We start from the raw sequence: 19896 nt of genomic DNA, 5'->3' as shown, positions 1-19896 counted from the left end.
TGAATTCGTTGTTACTAATTTGATAGAAAACGTGATAATGAAAGAAGATCGACTTGACTGTGTGATTAAATACAAGTTCTAGGTCGACGCGGATATGATTTCGATCGATCAATTTTAATACACATTTGGGGATTGTTGCCCCACTGTTTTTATTCGCAAAGCATTGAAATCTTTCAAATGACAAATGGTTCACCTGGTAAGTGAAAGAGTTTACAATCAATGAAAGTTATGATTTTATGGAACGAACCCCTGCTGATATAAACTGCATATGGATGAACGAAACTGCAATTACAGTGGCCAAATACAACGAATTTCTGACGGAAATCATCGTTCATTTAACAGCAGTTCTTCCTTCTAATCGTCTCCAACAAATAGCGACTATTTTTACCGACACAATTGAGCTGCGAAGATTCACAAATTATTGAAATCGGTCGGATTATCTAAATCATTTGAAAAATGTTTGTAATCATCGCACAATGAGTGACCATATCATTGGAGAAACGAGGTGATCAGCGATTTTTAATTGTCATCGTTTTGTCACATTGCTACGGGTCATGATCAAGGTTGTACATAAAGAGGTAACTAACGTTTACTCAAATTAATTATATGGAAAAATGAACCTATCCCACAAAAAAGAAATTGTTATTTGTTTACTTAGGGGAGAAAATAGGAAATTCCAACAAGATCGAAAGTTTATATTCCTGCTTCTCCCCGAGGTGAGCACATGATTTTCAATCCGTGCAGCGAGAACAACTTTATTTCTCCACTCAAATGCGGTGAGATTGCGTTTTCTTGACGCTCTCTCTCAATTGTGACAGTTCAGGTGAGAAAATTTGTATTCCCCCATGGGACGAATAAGAGTTTTTCTCTATCTCGCTTTGCTTTGGCCGCAAATTTTCGCTCTTGTTGGAATTTCCTATTTCTGCTCATTTGTAAACAAATACCACTTTTAACCGTGCGTGGCGTAAATAACTGTTTTTCTCCTTGAAACAAACACATCAAATTGTTTAAAAATTTTCAAAACCAAAGCGAAGTGACAGTTTCAAAGAGAAAAAAAACCTTGTTTGGTCCAAGGGAAAAACAAGAGTCGAGAAAATGAGAATTTTCTCACTTGAACTGTCATCAGAAAGAGAGCTCAACAAAACGCAATCTTCTCACCGCATTAGAGTGGAGAAAATACATTTGTTCAACAAGCAGGGCCGGACTGGCTCAAAAAAGCCCTTCGGGCGTTGTATGAAGAAATTTTTCAAATGGCCCATCGTTATTCTTTATCCATACAAAAATTAAAAAGCTCTTCGGGAATCGCCCGAACGCCCATAGGGCCAGTTCGGCACTGAACAAGTGAAGTTGGAAATCGGTGTTTGCTCCATGTATTCGTCTTAAGATTGATACAAAAGAACATTTTGATAAATGTAAGCTTACTTTTTGCCATTTCTAAACACTGGTGCGACACGTGACGGTCCCATTTTTTTCTTTTCGTTTTTTTTTCCACAAATACCACGATGGTAACTACATTGCTCCAATACGTCTTTTATGGAGTATGACGAAACTAAATCTGCACCAACGCGACTGTTCCATTTAAACGAATGAATTTGCAACTCGATTTCTTCATAGGATATGTGAGTCACCTCAGGATTTTCCGGTTCTCTATACACACCCTAAACCGCCTGTTGCTGATTACCGGTCAGATCTGTTTCTCCGGATGACCAATGAAGTCTGGCTTTATTTCAACACTGTGCTCGAAGGAAAGGAAAAGGTCGGATAGTTTTTCCTCTTCATAGGATTGGTAATGATTCCTGATGCTACCCACCTAGACATCTAGATTCATTTAATGTGATCTCAGATTTTAAGCTTCATACATTGAGGAAATAATTTCGCAGATGAACCGTATCAGTTGTATGTGACACTTCTACACCTCCCATTTTTTTGGCATTCAACATTGCCTCTTTATTGTTCATCAATTACTTATTACAAATATAAATTGTCAATTTGAAAGATTTCCTTCTGTTAAACAAATTTGTCGAAAACACATGTCCCATTCACCAATACTAAACATCAAACCATGTGAACCGTACCATGCATGCAATGCATTGAGTGTGAGACAAATTATAATCGCAGTTCCGTAGAAATAAATCAAAATTTTTCAATCCGGTGATCGGAGATACTTCCATAGCCAACAGTCTTGCCCATCATTGGACCTTGATATCCTTCATGGCAGGACATTTCTAAACGGTACCTTCCAGATGGGGAAAATTGTTCCGGCGACATCCAAAATACGGATAAATTCGATTTTTTTATGAAGTACTTTCCTGCTGTATACGGACACGGATGATTTAAGTTTGTGGATGTGAGATTCTGCACTAATGGAATTATTCTGTCTAGAACTAAATTTCCAAATTCTCCTTTCATATATCCGCAAAAGTCTTCCACCACATTAATGAATTGTTTGAATTCGTTGGTACTAATTTGATAAAATACTTTATACTGAAAGAAGATCGACTTAACTGTACGATTAAGTACCAGTTCTAAGTCAACGCGGACATGATTTCGATCGATCAATTTTAGAACACATTTAGGTATTGTTGTCCCACTGCTTTTATTCGCAAAGCATTGAAACCTTTCAAATGTCAAATGGTTAACCTGGAAAGTGTGAGAGTTTACAATTAACGAAAGTTATGATTTTATGGAACGAACCCCTGCTGATATTAACTGCATATGGATGAACGAAGCTGTAATTAAAGTTGCCAAATACAACGAATTTTTGACCGAAATCATTGTTGATTTAACGGCAAAAATGTTCTTCCTTCTGGAATATCTCGTAGCGACTGAATCGTTAACCGTAATCGTTTCCAACAAATTCCGACTATTTGACCTGTAATGAGCTAGTAAGATTCACCAATTATTGCACTCGACCGGACTTTAGAAATTATTTGAAAAAAATTGGTAATCATCGTAGAGTAAGTGACCGAATTTTTGAAAAAAACGAGGTGATCATCGATTTTTAATTGTCATCGCATTATTTGCACATTAGAGAGTGGTAACTTTTTCAGCGATAACGATAAAAAACTTAAAAGAGTAAAACGTGTGTCTGCTTCCAAAACAACTGATATCGTGACACATTGTGCACCTGTACGTAATAGGGTGTGTCGATTTCAATTATTTTTTTTAGTCATTCCGGGTTCCGCCCTACCGCGATTCACCCTCGCACTAGCAATAATAATCAGCAATTTTTTTTTTTCTAAGTCAATATAGGCTTGCACCGTCACTTTTTCAAAAATTTTCGAGCTACACGAGATAGCTGGATTATGGGTCCGAACCAAAAAAAATCTACAGATGCTTTTGCAAAGTTTTCACTCTGTACGGCATCTAGAGGGTCTACTAGAACATACAAAAATTAAAAAAAGTTAAAAAAAATTTTTACCGTCATTTTGGTATAGCATCAAGTTTCACCGAGGTGGAATTTTCAAGAATTTTGTAAGTGGAAAAGTCATCTCACCTGGGTGAATTTTTTTCAAGCTATTGTTGTGATAGCTCATTTTGTAGGTATTTCAATAGCGCATCCAGCAAACGTACAGTTTCGATAGGTAAATTTAAATATTTTTTGGTTTCACTGTTGGAAGGCCCAAAAATGGGGCATTTCTTTGGGTATTTTCGAAAACATAACAAATTGGCTTCTCTTAAAAAACGAAATCTTACTATTTTCAGCTTTTAAATGTGTTATTCATGAATAATATTTGAATTTCTGTCAAAATTTTTCATTTACATGCTGTATTTAAAATGTTAATTGTCTCCATACTCGAAGAAATGCCCAATTTTTGGGCCTTCCAACAGCGAAACCAAAAAATATTTAAATTTATCTATCTAAACTGTATGTTTGCTGGATGCGCTATTGAAATACCTACAAAATGAGCTATCACAACAATAGCTTGAAAAAAATTCACCCAGAAGAGATGACTTTTCCACTTACAAAATTCTTGAAAATTCCACCTCGGTGAAACTTGATGCTATACCAAAATGACGGTAAAACATTTTTTTAACTTTTTTTAATTTTTGTATGTTCTAGTAGACCCTCTAGATGCCGTACAGAGTGAAAACTTTGCAAAAGCATCTGTAGATTTTTTTGGTTCGGACCCATAATCCAGCTATCTCGTGTAGCTCGAAAATTTTTGAAAAAGTGACGGTGCAAGCTTATATTGACTTAGAAAAAAAAAATTTTGCTAATTATTATTGCTAGTGCGAGGGTGAATCGCGGTAGGGCGGAACCCGGAATGACTAAAAAAAATAATTGAAATCGACACACCCTAGTACGTATCAAATGATACAAAGCATTTTAGAAAGAGAATTTTACAAAGTAAATGCATCACAAAATGATTTCGCCGGTCGCACATTTTCTGTGAATTTTATTTCAGGCCCTTTGCAAAATTCCGTTTTTGCAAAAGCTGGATCCTCCCCTTGATGATTCGGCCTTCTTCATTTTAAATGCATTTTTTCAGGATTGAGCATTTAAAAATCATTGACAGTACTTTACTCAACATCCGCCACTGCCAGAGTGAGGAAATTTTAGGAACCAACCTACTACCACCTCAATAATCCAAAATTTCACTTCGAACCGTGTTCCCAGATGTACCTCCTCAGGATAATGAGCTAGCAAAATACTCCCTTTGGTATGTCTGTTCTCCTCCTGTTACCGCTACTGCCCGATCAAAGCTGTATAACACATACCTTGGTAGTTATCGAGGTGGGAAGTATTCCCACCTTCACTCCTTGATATTTCTGAATAAGGGAGGGACTAATCGATTCTTTTCGCGATTTTTTGTCAAATATCAGCAGAAATACGAAAAATAAGAAAGTCGTACATCGGGCATTCTCATAATATTGTCATATTTAAAAGATTTTACAAAAAGAAAATCGATGAAAATAGCACTTCCCACTCAATTTCACACCCAAATCACATCCACCTTGAACTTAGTCGAATATGGTTTAACATGAGTACTGTTTTTGAAACGTCAAATCACCAAAGCAAAAATTTAGTGTCGGTTGTGAAAAATGTAATAATTTCGGTGATTTCGATGTGATTTAAATCAGATTTTGTGCGGAAATGTGCTTTTTGTGTTTTTTTAACATTACAATCAACGGTTTACTTTAAATATTCATCAAAGCAAACGAATTTATGAAAAATTTATGGTGACCAATCATGTAAACAAACAACAATATTGTCGTTTGGTGTGATGTGAGGTTCAAAAGGGATGACCCAGTAGAAATAAAATGTCGGCGGTAATCTTAAAAATTACGTTTTAGCGGAAACGCTTTAGTTTAAATGTGTGTACGTTTCCGGTGAAATAAATTAGTTCGAAAGTATACACTATTGAGGAGCTTTACGATAACACCTTTAGTTAGAGGGGTGTCACATCCCTTATTTTAGCAGCAAATTTGTTCCAAAAAATTGATTTATCCACATTTCAGAAGGTCCTCTATCCGAATCGGCAATAACAAATTTTGAACGTCTCCCTCATATATTGTTTTAAAGATATTTTGGGGTCATGACTCTAAAAAGAAGAATGTATGTCACCTGAGGTCGCTACCCTGGTTTTCCCTGTAACCTATGCCACAAGCAAAAAATCGCGACATAACAATACTAAGATTTAAAACATTTAATTATCCTTTTGATGGGTCTAGTCTATACGTATATATGTAACTTCACTGACTCGTTTATCATCATGACATTATCTTCTGTTGAACCTTTTTAAAATAGAGATGTGATGTATGTTTTGACGCTGGAAACGTCCGTCAAATAAAATCTGCTATAATTTGTCTTGTTACCTTAGTTTTAAACTCTATATGAATTTCTCCAGTTTGGCTTTAAGAGTGATATCGCCAAAACTTGAACCAATTTCAAAACAACGGCTCAGCGATCCGGGCAAGCTATAGCTCGTTTGAATCGTCTTTCAATTCTGAGAAATAGGGATCTTTTACTTTTTCTGTTAGTTTCCCATTTTCGGAGTGAACTCGTGAAAGTAATAGCATGTCAATGGGTCGTGAAAACAGTTTTTCGGTGATAGCTCGAGATAGAAATCTTTCTAAAATGTGAAATGTTGTAGGAATATAGGCCTCTGGCAGACCTTCAAAACGAGTATAATCATCGGTAAGGATAGCCACCCGTTCTGGACTTATGACTCAAAAAATGGTGAATGTTTGGACAGTGCTGCTGGCTTGCAACAGAACTTTTCCGCTGAACTGACTATAGGGTGTTGTAGCTGGACTTACCCTCTTTCGTTCCACGTATAATACACCCCAGAAAAATTGTGTTGCAAGCCACAAAGTTAGTCGAAGTAAAATGTCGCTCTAGTAGACCCATATTTTTCAGTGTTTTCAACTTGTTTTTGGTCTTCAAACAGACTGGAGCGATGGGAATGAAATAAACTAAATCAAAATTACATGTTCAGCTCGAAATTGTCCTGAACCGAGTGATCATTGGCCTTGAAAATGTTGCTTTCCTCCTACTTCGTAGTAGGTGGAAAACCTCATTTCTTTGACTTCATAAAAATATCAGGAACTCAATTGCTTTCACCGAATATGGGCTTATTGTAAAGCAGAGGTGCGCATCGTTCATTTACAGTCAATAAATGGTCAACCAAGATGTAATTTGTACTTCACAAGAGGTCACAACCGTTCCCAGCTATGGAAAATGTGTAAAAAATCCAGTTTTTTTACAAAAATATTTTTTCTGTGGAGATTTTAACTGCTTTTAGTTAAGGTCTTAAGCTATGTATTCTTAAAACAACTTTTTTTGTAAAAAAAACTGGATTTTTGACACATTTTCCATAGCTGGGAACGGTCGTGACCTCTTGTGAAGTACAAATTACATCTTGGGTGACCATTTATTGACTGTAAATGAACGATGCGCATCTCTGCTTTACAATAAGCCCATATTCGGTGCAAACAATTGAGTTTCTGTTCATTTTGTGAAGTCAAAGAAATGAGGTTTTCCACCTACTACGAAGTAGGAGGAAAGCAACATTTTCAAGGCCAATGATCACTCGGTTCAGGACAATTTCGAGCTGAACATGTAATTTTGATTTAGTTTATTTCATTCCCATCGCTCCAGTCTGTTTGAAGACCAAAAACAAGTTGAAAACACTGAAAAATATGGGTCTACTGGAGCGACATTTTACTTCGACTAACTTTGTGGCTTGCAACACAATTTTTCTGGGGTGTATTATACGTGGAACGAAAGAGGGTAAGTCCAGCTACAACACCCTATAGTCAGTTCAGCGGAAAAGTTCTGTTGCAAGCCAGCAGCACTGTCCAAACATTCACCATTTTTTGAGTCATAAGTCCAGAACGGGTGGCTATCCTTACCGATGATTATACTCGTTTTGAAGGTCTGCCAGAGGCCTATATTCCTACAACATTTCACATTTTAGAAAGATTTCTATCTCGAGCTATCACCGAAAAACTGTTTTCACGACCCATTGACATGCTATTACTTTCACGAGTTCACTCCGAAAAAGGGAAACTAACAGAAAAAGTAAAAGATCCCTATTTCTCAGAATTGAAAGACGATTCAAACGAGCTAAAGCTTGCCCGGATCGCCGAACCATGGTATTCATTTTCACCAAAATTGGTTCAAGTTTTGGCGATATCACTCTTAACCATAATTCTTGGATTAACTAAGAAATCTTAAGTAAAAGAAAACCTTTTTCCACCATGTTGTGGCACACTCTGAATGTAACGCGCCAAGCTTTTTATCTATTAAATGTAAACAACGTCTTGTCTTTTGTTGAAAACACGAATCTGCTTTCAACGAAAGTAGAATTAAGTTCACATTTATCAAACTGGCTGAAAATTTCCTCTATATTCAAAATACAAAAAATCCCTAGTGTGACTCTTTTGGCCTTTTCAAATGCACCGAATACAATGTGGTATAGAAGGCGCAAGGAGTGAATTTATCTTTTATTTGGGTAAAAATTCTCTTGTATCCGTATAATGTTCTTGTAGTTAAAATTCATTTAAACGTTTCGTCGAAAATCCACAAGGATTTCGCCTTTGAGAACGTACTCACGTGTCGAAATATTTGACGGATAGTAGCAAATTTTCTGGTTATCAATATGGCTATGGGGGTGTAAAAATAAACCACATCCATGTAAGTAAGACTGATCGTGGTTTATGGATGGCTCTAAAAAAATAATAAATTTTTTCTCTCTGGTGTATAATAAAGCGAACACAGCACTCTTCCACAAACAAAAACACATCCCCCTTCAAATGTGTTTTAATCTTAATAATTTCTCTGGGAGTTTTTTTTACATTTACCATCTATAAACTTATCGTCATTAATCTTTGTCGGAATGTGCTTTTATTTACTACCCGGGTATATGAAATAATAATTTTTTGGTTGACATTTTTTATGTTTTGCACGTAGTCGGTTGTGGTATCTTAGGTTGCATCTCATAAAAATCGAAATTTAGCTCTCGAAATGATTATGATGTGGCATCACTGTCTTGTCAGATATAGGTATGTATGTATACCAGTGATGAAATAGCGACAGTCGGAAACTGCTCTTGTTGGAATTTATGTTTTGTCTCCGAAGTGAGCAACTGTTTCAATTTGACGTCAACAGAAAGAAACAAGAGAACAATGTGCCTAACTAACAATAATAGTCCATTACCTACCTGCTTCCAAATTCTTATATTGGCACGTGGGATTATAGCCCTTGCCTTCGACTCAGGCGATAAACTGCCCACCATTTTCTCTAGATGTTTCCCCCTGGAATCAAGACTTAGTCACGAATGTAATAAAGTAATCCCACGAATCACGTTCACAATTCATTCTGAACTTGGTATCTCGTACGGAAGCATGAACTATTTCAAAACTCTGATCGGAATGACTTTCTTCTACCTCGCCTCGGGAGTAAATTCACCGAAATCTCAATTAGATCGCCAAAAGCAGGTGAATTCGTTTATTTAAAATTATTTTCAAAATGTAGTTCATTTAAATGGTAAGGTTGACAGTGAAGAATGCCGAAGGTTGTGGAAAACAACAGAAGGTAATTTAGTTGGTTCAGGTGGAATATACATTTTGATGTTGAAGTTTCAATGAAATTCTTACTTAAAATATGATAAAGGCAGTGTGCAGACATACAACATTGGTGATTTCAAGCTTCAGTCGGGGGAAACACTGAACTCTGCAAAATTGGTTGTAAAAACCTTTGGCTCGCCAAAAAACCCATGTATAGTCTTTCCCACTTGGTACTCTGGAACTCACAAAGACAATGGTATACAAGCCGCAACGAGTCTTAACGAATTGTTTCCACTCTGTCTAATCACTTTTCACAGAATGGTTGATTGGAAGCAACAGAACTCTCCGAACAAGTATTTCATTGTCATTTTCAATATGTTCGGAAATGGTTTATCTTCATCGCCATCGAATCAGCCTCCACCATTTGACGGCCCGAACTTTCCAAACATCACCTTGTATACGACAATATCAGAGCACAGCATAAAGTCCTAGCGGAGCAATTAAAGATACGAAAGATTGAATGTGTTCTTGGTTGGTCCATTGGAGTCCAACATGCATATCAATGGGCAGCGCAGTTTCCCGATATGGTCATGTCTATTGTTCCATTTTGTGGTAGCGCTAAGACATCGATTCACAACATTGTCATTTTGGAAGGGGCATCGAGTGCATTAAGGGCAGACTCAGCTTTTGCAAATGGATGGTACAAGTCTCAGCCCACTAAAGGCTTACGTGCTTTGGCTAGAGTTTACGCTGGATGGGGATTATCTCACGCCTTTTACCGAAAAAAATTATATCAAACCGACCTATGCAAGCCTGGAAGATTTCTTAGTCGGCTTTTGGGAAGGTTACTTTTTGAAAAAAGATGCAAACAATCTACTTTGTCAAATATGGACCTGGCAACATGGAGACATCTCAGCCAATGGGCTTTACAATTTTTATTTTGAGAAGGCATTGTCTGCCATATCTGCACGAGCTATTGTCATTTCGGGCTCTCAGGATTTGTATTTCCCTCCAGAAGACAATGAGGCCGAAGTTAAACTAATGCCGAATGCAAAGTTGGTACCTATCAAATCGGACTATGGACACTGGGCCGGGGGACCAGGAACGAATCCGATAGATGCCAACTTTATAGACAATGTTTTGAAGGAGATTTTGTAAGGAAATAAATTGATTGACTGAGCGGTTTACGATTATTTTGTAAAATGCTGACATTTCTCAGAGTTGGTCCAACTGTTTCAACCAAATTTTTATTGAAGGATGACTGTAGCTACACACAACGACGTACGCGAAAATATTGGTCACAACAACACCAAATGTTTCTGTTATGACAACTCTTAAATTTATTCCTAAAATCACATGAGCTGTCAATTTCGCATCGGCAAAATTGAAATTTTTCCATTTTGCCACGTTCCTGTTCCTTTCCAGTTACTTTCCACTAAAGCAATTCAGCACAACACAAATGTGATGTCAGTAAAAGCTCTCCGCCACACTGAATCTATACGCTACGCTACCGTCGATAGTGTTTTTACTTTATTAGTGAAGTAATGTGGCCTTTCCCTCGCTCGTAAAGTAAAACACCATACTTTACACGTGAAATAATTTGATATTTGATACGACATATCAAATTGCTTCACTGGTATAGTAATGTATATATATCGAATTCTTGATATGCTGAATTGGTGTATTGGAAAGTAGCTGGAAAAATACGATGCGAAAGTTCATCCGATTTTATGAATGAAATTAGAGTTGCCATAATAGAAACATTTAGAATTTGGTGTTCAGTACTGTGGCGAATATTTTCGCGTACGTGGTTGTGTCATTTATTACTATGTGTGTGGTATCTGTTAACAATCATTAAATAGATTCCAACCAAGTGGTTGTGGCTATTACAAAGAATAAATGAATCAAAACACGATTGAATGTTGTTAACACGAATGAAACATTTACTTAGTAATTCAAAGATTTAAACCAACCACCAACACTGCCACGCACACGACGACAGTATTGATTCAGCGTTTTGCAGAATGAAAAATAGTGTTGGACGATATAATATGGAACAGAGAGTTATTTCCATGTTCTAGCGCCATAAATTACCAGCCGTCTTAATATTTCATGTGAAACATTAATTGTTATTATATTTTCTGAAAGGCATAATTAACTTTCAAGCAATTTGGTTGATTGTACCACATTTGAGAAGTTTATTTTTCGTTATTTCATGAATATAATAGCATAGCGAGCACATTACACACGTTATAAAACTAGGATTTATTTCATTAAAAATTATTGGGGCACACACTCTGTGAATGTGATATTTTTTCGACTGTGCAACGAACTACTGGTGTATGTAACATGGTCGCATAAATTATTATAATAAGTTGGAAACATACTTATCATCACTCTGTTTTAGCATTTAATTTATAATGAAGAGAAGAAGAAAAAAAACTCATAAATTTTAAGTAACAACAAAGTATTTTTTGGCAAGAAAAATCTTTTTACAAACTTTGAATGTACTTAAAAACTTATAGGCGGAGAGCCCGTCCCGTGCACACTTTACACTCATCGATCGGTCCACTGAGTTACCTTGCAAAATATTGGTGATAAAAATGTGTCTAACGACTTTTGTTTCTGAAGGAGAAAGCCGACATTTTGTCAGAATAGTACATTTCGTACCGAGGACTAAAAGTCTTTTTTAGCGTGTGAGAAGTTTCCAAACAGAGCCGATGGCGAGGTCTGGAATCGAATACGCTAAAAAAGACTTTTAGTCCGTGGTATGTACGAATAGTATTTTTCATATTGGACGGAGAAAAAGTGCGACGAAGTGTTTTATGAACGATATTATCGTTTTATGAACGATATTATCGTTTTATGAACGATGCTATCGTTTTCTGAACGATACTATCGTTTTCTGAACGATATTATCGTTTTTGGGACGATAATACCTTAAGGTCACCACTGTAGATTAAATTGGATGCTGCGAAAGTAATTCATTTCATGAAGTAACAATTTTGTGACATAAACAGAAGCTCACAAATGTGTTTTTTGAGCAAACACCTTCTGTTGCTGTTCTTTCGACAAGTGTAGAGTGGTCTTCGGCTCGGAGTATACAGCTACACTTGTCGAAAAACAATTACCGATGTAAGTTGCTCAAAAACACACGAGTGAGGTTGCGAGTATCACAAAGATGTTTTTGCAGTAATGAGATACGTGGCAGCAGCCAATGAATTCTAGTTTACTACCTGTCCTATGAAAAAGTTGGATTCCATATAGGAAAATGAAAAAAAAAAAATGAACCGAAAATAGTCCACGTGTAATGGATCGCAGGGAGTAAATTGTTGTGTAATTGTCAATTTTCGTAGAGGTTGCGCAAACACTATCTTAGATTAGACAGCTATGTCATCTGTTATCGACAGAAACAGCAGTAATAAACAATGAACTCTGCATTGCGAGGCACATATGTAACAAAGTACATGTTAATGCTAATGGATCATTCTGTTGAAAATAGTTGATTAAGCATTAAGCGAAGTAAGAGATTCGGTAGGTATACTGATGATACGTTATCTGTAAAACGTTAAAACAACAGACTAAAAACTTCATTTTTTTTTATCTTGCGACCATGACACGATTCAAAGACGACGAGAGAAAAGTAAGGAAAGTACACCCGCCTCTCGGTCTATTATTCTACTCCGAAATTAACCTATTTTTTCGATGTTGATAAAGCAAATCTTATTTTCTGAATCTCAAAGCCCGCGGTTAACAGTTTAATCATTGTTTAGATAATAGAAAGAAAATTATTTCATATCTGCGAACTTTGCAATTTAAACATTGTTGAGCGTAAAACGTTATATTTGTTCCCTTACTGTGCCAGCACACAATGGCAAACTGACAATTTCGCATCGAGAAAATTGATTCCAGTGAATTTCCAATACACCAACTATCTACAGCCAAGAGTATGGTGTAAACTCTATCGATGTAGCGTAAATTTTGTGATGTAGCGTGAGTTCAGCGTGGCGGTAAGATTTTATGGATGAAAATTTCGAAAATCTCGCGTTGCATGCAGCATTAAAAACGTCGCATTTTAAAATTTTTCATTCATGACAACCTACACAACACAATGTACGCTATATCAATAGTGTTTCGAGTGTTTACATCACATTCTTGTTGTGCTGAATTGTTTTATCGGAAGGAAAGTGACTTGAAATCTAAAAATACCGAACCACGCCTCAAAGTATGCAGACACTCTCTGACTAAATTGAGGTGCTTAACTCGCCTAAATACAGGCTTGATGCAGGCGCACACGAACGACACTATTATCTTGAACGTAAAAAGTAAACTTTTTTTGTGCAAGACAAACGAAATTGAGAGAAAGTATAAAACACTCGTTCAATAAAACTATTTCCATTAATTGGTATTGTTAACTTTTCTCTTCCTCAGCACAAACAATCTACCTCAATTTTGTCACAATGAAAGACAAACTTTTCTTGCCATCTGAAATAATAAATTGCATAATGAGACAGACACCGTCTATTCGATCAAAATTGAAAGTTTCTATTCAGCGGAAAATGAGCTTACAATATGAACAAGTTAAATTGTAATTGAAAAAGAAAATTCTCGAAATCAATTGGGGCATGTAACAGACTGAAAATGAATTGGAAGTTTTAAATTGTGATAAATCCAACTAACTTTAATCGTTTTTTTTTTTTAATTTTAGAAACAGCTGTAATTGACAAAATTTAAATCTGGTTTGCACATCCCTTTGATCCCTTTATAGCAAAATTTATGTTGCAACAAATGAAGTAAAAGATTTTGAATCCATAGATTAGACGATACTTATACAAAAGGAGTATTAGATTTAATGCAGATATCTTGATTAATGAAACAGAAAGGTCAGAACTGGATATGTCATTATGTCACAATATTTACACTACGAGTTTACATCAAATTCATCTTCTGCTGAATTGCTGTATTGGAAAGATACATTGGCGAAATTGAAATTGAAAAAAATCGATATTGCCGATGCGAAAGTGACAGATCATCTGATTTTATGAATACAATTAAGAGTTGCCATAACATTACCATTTGACATTTGGTGTGGTTGCGGCGAATATTTTCGCGTACGTCGTTTTGTGTACACTGACAAAAAAGAGTTGAAAATCTACCTGTTACCTCCAGGTAACCTATAATAGCTGCTATTTCTGTATTCATACAAATAATACAGCTGTAGCAGATAAGATAGATTACCTGGAGACAAAGTTATCTGCAACAGGTAAGATTTTCAACTCTTTTTAGTGTAGCATCATTTAGATTACAGCTACAGCCGTTTATTCGTCGGGTCATTCGAAAGGTCTTAGTCTGAGGAATTCAAAACAGGCCTCAGATAGTCTCTGGTCACCCTTGGTTGCTAGTGGTAGGTCTTCAAAGAGTAATAGATGGTAAAATTGGAAATCCGACGCGAAGCCAAGTTATAACCAGATTTTATGTACACTAGTGTACTTAAATACATTTGTGAAATTCATTTACACAGTACTTTGATCACACGACGGTACATAATTGTTATTTTCCGAACGCATGCTAAAAGGATTTTTTTTAGCGAACAAGAGTTTCCAGAACTCGTCTTCGCTCGTAAGGTCACGAGAAATTTTGCATTGATGGGATGGGAATAGAAATTTTCCTAACTAGTGTTAAATTATCGTGACTTCGTCGCTTATTCTTTAGGAAAACCGTTGTTCCTAACTTATGCTAAAAGGCTTTTTTAGCGAATTCGATTCCAGCACTCGCCACTGGCTCGAGCTGAAAACCTCTCATTCGCTAAAAAAAACGTTTTAGCATGCATTGTGCATTGCATTCTTTATAAATGAGTCCGTCCTAACCTTACATGCTAAGCAACTAATTCCTCCCCTTGTCTACGCTAAATTAACAAACTCTTTTCACGATAAGCGAATCCGTATAAATTGTTCCAAATTTCGGCCGTCGTGTGAACAATAACTTACCAAAACCACTTCTTTGAATGATAGGTCTCGTTGTTTAGCATTCATGCAATGTGTGTTAGAGCCAAACCAAACATGCATAGTCATCATAAAACCGTTTAATTTATTATTAGAAATTCTGCAAACATAAAACATATAATTTAATCAATTAAAGTCTTGATTGTCTTGTTAGCTATGTTGTTCAATTTCGGATAACATACAATATGCAAACCAATCCACACCAAATCATCTATATTGGACGTGTTACACTAAAACCTGATATTATGTGTAGTGTTGTATTTTAGTGCCCCGTAGGTGGGTAGGTGTATGCTACTTTAAAATATGTCCTCCACACAACAAGGGATGAAATGTTCTGATTGCGATACAACATTGGATGAACAGCATAAACAGCATCAATTAATATTTATAGGCAACAACATTGAAGATATAGAAAATGTATTAAAACTGAAATATTTCCATAAATCATACTTACATGATTTACATTGAAATTTATTGTTGAATTAATAAATAATGCATGAAAAGCCGTAAGCATGGTCTATGGCCATGGAACCGCAACCATAAAAAAAAAATATTCGGCAACAAAATGTACATATTAAAAGTATGCTGTTTACGGCGTGTCCGCTTGGCCCAACCGTCCGAACTATAAAATATTCAACCGTTTTATATCAGCCGAACAATGAATTTGCAATAAATTTTTATTTTGACAAAATGTTTTGATTTCTCGATATTAAAGTTGATGTTAAGTTTGCATCCCCAAACGATCCCATCAGGACACACACACACACAAAATATTTTTCGATCAATAATGTGAATAACATTGGTGGGATCTGAATGTGGGCGTAGGATGGAAGGTGTACAAGCCATTAGTGTGATGGTACAAGAAAGTAGCGGCAATATTTTCTGGCCGAGAAATTCCTTTTTAGTAGCATTCAACCCGACGAAGAAACCAAACAGAACGAAAGCCTGGTTGCATATCAGTCTGCATAAGGTGACAGTTTGGATTCTATGAAACATTGTTACACCCCTGTATTCGAGTGCTAGGACGCATCTATCGAGATGAGTCTCGTCACACATTCCAGAAACTTTAAATTGATTTCACTGGGACACTACGTTAACGATATAAAGCGTTACAACCTTTCAAGCGCTCAAAAATCAAAGTCGTACAGGAAGAGAAAAGTGAAACTCGCCAAGTTTCTTATTTGGAAGCTCTTATGGTTTGTCCATGATTCCACACAAAATTTATTTAACAAATGAAGATCTAGATTTTCACTTGTTCGACGAAATTCTTGTATAATCAACTGCAAGCCACTCCATAGAAGACATCCACACCCACACCAGAATCATTTACCTCAAACCAGAGTCCGTCGGATAGTGATGTGTCTATAGATCTGGACTCCAGCTCCTGGATTCTACACATTTATTACTGGAGCAGCATTTAAGAATAGGGAAATTTTTGATAAGAATAGAAGCAACTCCATGGATCGAATTTTTGTTACAGAATCTAGAATTATTTTATGAAATGATTCAATGATTCGTTAATTGAGAAGATCACTAGAAGTAAATCTCTCTAGCTATGTTGAGATATAAGATCCCAATGTATTTCGTATAAGAATTTGTAGCTAATCCACAGACGAAGAAGAATTTTTCTAAATAAACCTGAAGACAAAGGAACACGGGTTGGCTCAGTGGTAGCATACCAACTTTCCACCAAGAAATCCCTGGTTCAATTGCGGTGAGAACGAATTCACTTTTGGATAACATGAAAGTAACTTTCCTAAGCCCACCCAAGCTTCAGAATCTGTATAGTTGGGGTATTCACTACGAATTCAGTGCACAAATATCTGAGTCTAATTTTAGGCGGAGACATAATTATCACCAGAAGATATCCTGAAGGCTTGCTAAAACCTATATCTAGAAGATGTATCGCATATTCGCATATGTGTAGGTCCTGCCGAAGAGAGTTCACCAAGTACACCGCTGAGTGGTGGTGGTGGCAAGTGGTGAGAACTTCTCGACAAATACCCATTTGACATTGTTCGGACTGTGAGAATAGACATGTCGAAAACAAGAGAATGTATCGTTGTCAGCATATAAACACATATGACGAGTTTCATTTGGCATACCAATACAGCTGTTGCGTGCTATGAATTTTAAGCATGTTATTGTGCAGATGTCGGAGTCGAATGAAAGACGAATAACGGCTGAGGAAATTCACAATAGGCTCAACAAAGAATGGCCTCAGTGCTCAGTTGCAATTAAACCAACTACCTCACATTTAAACCAACCAATCTGAAGACAAGAAAGTTTTGGTTTTCATTCGACTAAAAACACGGTACACGGAACATACCTCGATAAATTACAAAATAATTTGCATTCAATTTTTATGTCGATGAATTTCTATAAACAAAGCGTTTTGATATGCAAAACAAAAAGAGTGTCCGGGAGAGTTTTTAATTTGTATACAATCAATGCACGGCTATCCAATTAACAAAACGTTCTATTTATACAAAGGTCACGCTACTGTCCCGAACCTATGTATCGGAACAGATGTGTTCAATTGCTAGAACGTGATATGATTAATAAGTCCGAAAAAATGATGATATCGTCCGAAGCGACAAAACAGGAAATAAGCCTTAATTGCCAAAATAAAATTCCAACCTTAATGATATTCAATTATAACACGGGGGTCTGGGGGAAAAAATCGCTTCAGTACACGAATAATAAATATTTCAAACAAATCAAACCCATTTTTCTGTTAAAAAAATAAAATAGGAAAAATGTGTGCTGTTCGATTCCTATGTTATACTTATTGTACAACATGGAAATTCTATTTTTCTCTCTTTTTTTTGTTTTTCAATCGATATAATTGATTGCCTTCGTTAGATATTACAAAGCGCCCATGCAGCCCCGTCACAAACGTGTGTGTGCTTTTTTTATTGTTTGAATTGTTCGTATATTATTGAATCATATAAGGCTTAACGTTTCAAATTTTGACCGAAGCAAGGGCATACCGACTACGTAATTTTACGAAACACTTTTCAATGCTTTCCATAGCCCACATAGCATACACTCGAAAAATATTAAATCGCAACAAATTGCTTTTATAGGGGAAAAAATCAAATAAAAAACGATTTCATCGAAGGAAGTTGTTGGAAGGATCCATGTGATATGGTCGGAATATTGTGTAATGCGAGGAGTGGTACACTGGCCTGGTCTGGTCACACATTGCAATCACACTTTCAATTTTGTTGGTTGAGTTTTTTGTACGAAATGTTGGAAAGCTTAAGCGGTAATCACTCTTACGCTGTTTACCATTCCGTTTACTTGATAACAATGGAGAGAGGTTGGAGTTTTTATTGAATGATGATAGATTGGATTAATTTCTTGTTAACTAGAGGCCATGTTAAGAGGCATCGGTGCTTTGCTGAAAAGCATACATTAGGGCGATTTTTAAATACTGGATTTTAGTTTACTTTTGATGACATCTTTCCATCAGAATCTTTTTTGAAAAATGTGCGACCGCAATTCCGACCACGAATGTGTTAGCTTGCAACAGAAAATACATTTGGTTGTAGTCGTTTGACCAGCTCTGAGAAAATTGAGAAATTTATGAAAATTTCGTCAAACTGCTCACTTTTCTCAGAGCTGGTCAAACGACTACAACCAAAGGTATTTTCTGTTGAAAGCTAACACATTCGTGGTCGGATTCGCGGTTGTACATTTTTGAAAAAGTATTCTGATGGAAAAATATCATCAAAAATGAAATATATGTTGCACACAAATGTAGGCTACAATTTAAGCTAAGTCTCTTAACAATTATTACAATCAATAAAGTACCCATATATGGTCCAATGCTACCGCGGGGGACATAGCGATTTAAAAACGGATTCAAACGCACTCATTCTCATATTATTTTGACATGAATAACGAATGCGTTCAAGATAAATCGACCGATTTTCGAGAATCGGCCATACCTGGTTCATTGCAATTATTCAACTTTCTGAAAGAACAGAAGACACTCACGCGAAGGCGGGTGGCATCGAATTTGCTAAACGCACTCATTACATTACAGTTAATAATGTAAACCTAAAGAAAAACATTTTTTTGTTATGTTGAAATCTATAGAATTTCTCAAACCTAGTTACCACATAGAAATTTTGATGCCACCGGCCTTCGCGGGCAACTCAGAAGTGTCTTATCCGGTTCTTTATGAACCTTACAATTATTTTTTATCAACCTTGACGACAAAAAAACCGGAGGCCTGGAAAATTTGGTCTAATACAGAAATATATCTGTTTAACCAAATGAAGTAAAAGATTTTTGGATTATTGTCTCAAACAATTTTGACTTAAAATTAATTGGCATTCAACTAGCTCAAAATCAGTGTTACCAACACAGATTCTTTCGTGCCACAAATATTCAACTTTGTCGTACAGGTCTGTTCCAGTTCCAAGGCCATACGATTTGTCAAATTAGTATCAAATTTATTTATTTATTTATATACAAAAGCCAACGGTAAACAAAAACCTGCTGGCTCAAATCACAACCATATTCGTACATATCATCTCGGTACTTCGTCAATCACATTACAGCTCAGTCACAGCATTACAGTGAAATGAATGAAAAGGCAGAACCGGAAGCAGCCATATTGGCCCAGTCGACCCGTCGGAACCTCATCTGCCCTCTGCCCTGTATGCCACCAATGAAAGTTGGTTAAATTAAAGACGTCCACAGAAATCGAATGACGCATATCACACGGCTCCGCAATGTCGTTCCAACGCAATTGACGTGAGAACTGCCAACTCCATATAGACATAACCTCAACAATATTTAAATGAAAACCGATATCTGTGGATGAAATCGGGTTCGTTCGGCCAGTAAATATTCGTGTTTACAG

At 36.3% G+C, this 19896-nt stretch overlaps 2 long non-coding RNA genes across 2 annotated transcripts in view; one reads left to right on the top strand and one right to left on the bottom strand.

Moving 5' to 3' along the window:
* LOC119072287 overlaps window positions 1-19896 on the top strand; it is a 381328-nt gene that overhangs the window by 164731 nt on the left and 196701 nt on the right. The window lies entirely within an intron of this gene.
* On the bottom strand, window positions 14969-15757 carry LOC119072291. The gene is made up of 3 exons (XR_005086830.1): window positions 15472-15757; window positions 15200-15351; window positions 14969-15117 (listed from the first exon to the last, which is right to left on the bottom strand). It is a non-coding gene; the product is annotated as an uncharacterized LOC119072291 (long non-coding RNA).

The sequence above is a fragment of the Bradysia coprophila genome, assembly GCF_014529535.1.
Source record: "Bradysia coprophila strain Holo2 chromosome IV unlocalized genomic scaffold, BU_Bcop_v1 contig_81, whole genome shotgun sequence".
NCBI lineage: Eukaryota > Metazoa > Arthropoda > Insecta > Diptera > Sciaridae > Bradysia > Bradysia coprophila.
The sequence above is the reverse complement of the archived record's forward strand: the minus strand, read 5'-3'. Positions and strand labels throughout refer to the sequence as shown.